General features: G+C 29.6%; 1 long non-coding RNA gene across 1 annotated transcript; it reads right to left on the bottom strand.

Moving 5' to 3' along the window:
• Positions 1-1,330: 1,330 nt before the first annotated feature.
• On the bottom strand, positions 1,331-3,081 carry LOC132755935 (uncharacterized). Its single transcript, XR_009629263.1, has 2 exons — positions 2,966-3,081; positions 1,331-2,676 (listed from the first exon to the last, which is right to left on the bottom strand). It is a non-coding gene; the product is annotated as an uncharacterized LOC132755935 (long non-coding RNA).
• Between the last annotated feature and the right edge of the window lie 1,135 nt (positions 3,082-4,216).

The raw sequence follows: 4,216 nt of genomic DNA on the forward strand, positions 1-4,216 counted from the left end.
TAAAATACTACAGAGACAAAGTATTTTAATAAACCCAATCGATACAAAATGCTTTAAAAGTTGTGATACGCTGTTCTATTGCGCGGCGTAGTATTTTTCTATTATATTAAAATAAATAGACGTGTGCCACATAATAGTTTTAGTTAAAAGACCCATGTTTTAATTATTTGATTATACACAAAAGGCGCATGTCTGAAATTACTGAATCAATCAAAAAAGTTCCCGTAGCAAACGATCGTTTTATATGTATTGACATGTTGTATTATAAATGCTTAAACATGAATGCTACACTTAGGTCACAGAAATAATTCTTGTCTCCAGTTTTCAGGACGAAACTATATAACTAATCGTTTATTATTGTATAAATTGAAGCAAGTACTAAGTAGTCAGTGATGCATTTCTATTTCCACACCTACAGTTTCTTTTATACATTTTAAAGGAACATTAAGCCTCGGGAAAGTTTTTTTTTCATACTGATTTAAGGGCAAATATGTGATTTATCAAGTTATATTTTCAGATTTAGAACAAAGGAGATGTGTATCAAATAAAGAATAAAAAAAGCTCTTATTGTGTATGCAAATTAATTTGTCGTAAAATAGACAAAATGCAAAAAGGTTTTATTTTGACTTTTAAAATACTAAGTACAGTGTAACGGTATTTCTATAAATGTGCTAATTGTTAAAAGGCAAGATTGCCCATGAGCATCAATGAGCATCTTTTTGAAAACTGTAACAGGACACCAAAAAAAAAAGTTACTACATTTTAAGGCTAAATGGGCCTTTAACTTCAACCTTTTTTTTATTTTGTGTTCTCTCTTTTTTATCTGCGTAGTCGTTGATACTCCTTTTACAAAAAAGAGTCCTATTTAGACATTGTGATATTCAATTTCACGATTTTATTTTGTGATAAGGACACCTATTTTATTTTCAAATAAAAGTAAGTATCGACTTTAGTTTAGAATTTCGCAAAATCATCTACGTTCCCATAACATAATTTGACAAATGAGTGTGCAACCTTGTGAGAATAATTTTAAATATAGTTATTTGCTGTTATAAATAAATGCAACCAATATAATTTGAAATCTAATTTAAAACATTTCGATCTGATATATAAGGGTGTACAATATATGACAGTGTTATGACGTATAACATAATATTGATTTTCAATAATCAAACAAAGTTGATTTGCATTTATTTGTCAACCAATTATTTTCGGCATGGTCTGATGACATTCCTTTCTGCTCGATTGTACGTAGAACTTAACATACATTATTATATAAAAAACGGAATCAAACGGAATTGTTCCGAAATCAAATACATGTACACACAAATCATGTTATCTGTTTTATTGCACATCAATTTTTTTTATTCTGTCATAAATTTTAGATTTACATATTTGTCTTTATGATAGAAAATACCATGATAATAAATAATGATAAGCGATATATTCAATATAGTATAGGCCTAATTGAAAGAACGACATAACGCATGCATGAATGTTACGCAACAATATGACAAATCCGTATAAGGGATTGAATCCATTGAGCACATTCCGGTCATAAAACTACATTTCGCTTCATTATTAAAAAGTTTCGGTGCAGTATCATTTATTTATACTTTTAACATATACATTAAAACATTTGTTCCTGACTAGGTTCACATAAATAAACGATTTTGGTATCATTATAAGAAAACATTAAACGAAAGACAATTAATCGGTAAAATTGAGTTGTTTCGTATCGAAACATCATAAATTTTAACCCGACGGTCAAAACAAAACTATAAATAGATAGTAATTAACAAAATATGCACTTTGTGAACGCCGCAAACATTTGGCATGTTACATTGTTCGTTGTACCTTAGGTTTTAATCTCATAATTTCACGCATAATAATGAGTTGTAAATAACAATTTAAAACAAAAAGTTTTTGGCATAAAAGAACTATGCATATCTCAAAATATGCCATAAAAATTATATACTTGGTCACTATTTCACTTGAACACATTACATCACCGTTCATCTATATTCTGTTTGTTTAACAAATTTTTATTACTCTTAACACTTATTTCATCATACGTATTGTTCCGACGTATAGAAGGACGTTTCCGTTTCCTTTTCCGTTGACTGAAACGTCTTTTGCAAAATCCGTGAAGCAGCAGCCCGCACATAGATCCAATGCACGAGGCGAACAGTATTCCTAGAAATATACACACTGAGCCGAAAATGGCATATGACATATACCTGTCCGAAAGTTCACCTAGTAACTCCTCCAAACCCACTACAATCTCTTCTACATTTACAGACACAGAAAGTTTTGTCATCTTTACTAAATAGTTGGAAAAAAATGTTCCCGGAAAAAAAACTTTCTATGCAAGTTTCAAGTCACACTTTTTATTGAAAATTCCGCTAAGTGTCCTGACAGCCATTTCGTTAATGATTATTTTTTGTTAAAACCATCTTCTTATCATTGCTTAGTAAAAACCAAATCAATTACCCTTTCTTAAATCATTAAAAACACATGTCACTGTGTCCAAAAGAAATGTTTCGGATAATTTCCGTTTTATTTTATTATCTGTCCAGAAATCTTTTGAAAACAATGTTTTACGCCGTCTCTCCGGCACACATCATCAAAGTATGTGATCGATTTGTTATAATTAATTCAGCTGCCTGTTCGTGTCTGAAAATAGATGAAAATTTATCGAACATTACTTCATAAATATCTAAATATAGTGTTAAATGGTATGTGAAATTGAATAAATAAATGCTAAAGGAAATTGCATACATGACAATAACAAAAGTTCTCCAGTGATGTCAGCGAAAAGAACAAATATATGCCCCCTTATAAACCATTTATGGCAATTACTATGCTCTTAGTAAAGAATTCAAAATGACGTTTTGAATAAACAGGACTGTAGATTATAGACTTAAAAAAGAAATAGAAATAGTGTTATCATCTTAAATTTTACCTTAGTTTATGAACCGTCTATTGATATCCGAATATATGTACGGTGTAATTCAATCAGCCATTTTATTAACATTTATCATAACTCAAAAGTAAGCTATATTCCAATGACCTTACTTCATACCTACCTATATAAGAAAATCGTGTCTTAATTTTTTATTTGTCTACTGTTAAAGCATTGTACCGTAAACTATCAACTACGGATTTGTATTAGTAGCTTTAATCCAAAAATAACACGTCTTGTCAATTCATAAACATGTTTTTGTATACATTGATTCATCAAATCGATAAGAAGTGGATTATTTATTTATAAGGAATGACTTTATTGTAGGAATGATAATAAATGAAAAGAAAATACCAATGTAAAGCACGCCTTTTGAAGATTTTTTTTTTACATATAAAATGTAATTATTATGCTACAACTTTTGTATCATTTCATTGATCCTTTATGCTGCATTATATAAACTGACGTAAAATACAATTACAGATGAAAAGGTCCAAAAGAAGACCATGATTGTTATGCACATTTTGTTTACTTTTTTCCTTCTTGTTTGCTATTTTAAAGCACCTGTGTCATGGGCGGTGTCCATATTGCATGCATGAAGGGTATATAAAAGTATTTTTGCAAGGTGTTGACATGTTTGACACGGAGTCTCTCTACAATAGATATGATGTTTTCAACACTCCTTCTATACGTCTAAAATATTACTTTCTTTTCTAACTTTAGCAATAGCACTGCTGTGGAATTCGAAGGATTTAAACAGAACAGAAACTTTATTTCAGACTTTTACAAATAAATTGACTGATGGCTCAACTATTTTTAAAATAGATTATCAATCTAAATTTGAATATAGTTACAATGAGTAACAATGTTGAGGAAATTACTGGAATAATAAAGAATCATCGGCCCTCTAATGTACTACAATAAATTAAATTTAGAATAAATTTTCATAACTATAAAAAAATCAATTCATTATTGCCCATTTATATTCTCTTTTGCTCAGGTTTTACTCTCATATAGACGATACTTTTTCTGAATTTCGGGAAATATTCAAAGAATGAACATGTATACGGCTCATGCTTTTGTTCGACCAACATTTCCTTTTCAAATACTGATATATCTTGAATTCTACTTTTACCGACACGGCCTTTTTATATAAAATAACACAGAATAATATTTATATAACGTTCTCCTTGAGCGCGGTATAAGAAGCAAGAGCAAATATAAACTGTACATTTGTTGACAATGTCAATA

This window comes from Ruditapes philippinarum, unplaced genomic scaffold (genome assembly GCF_026571515.1).
Source record: "Ruditapes philippinarum isolate M1 unplaced genomic scaffold, ASM2657151v2 ctg5430_1_1_1_1, whole genome shotgun sequence".
Lineage (NCBI taxonomy): Eukaryota > Metazoa > Mollusca > Bivalvia > Venerida > Veneridae > Ruditapes > Ruditapes philippinarum.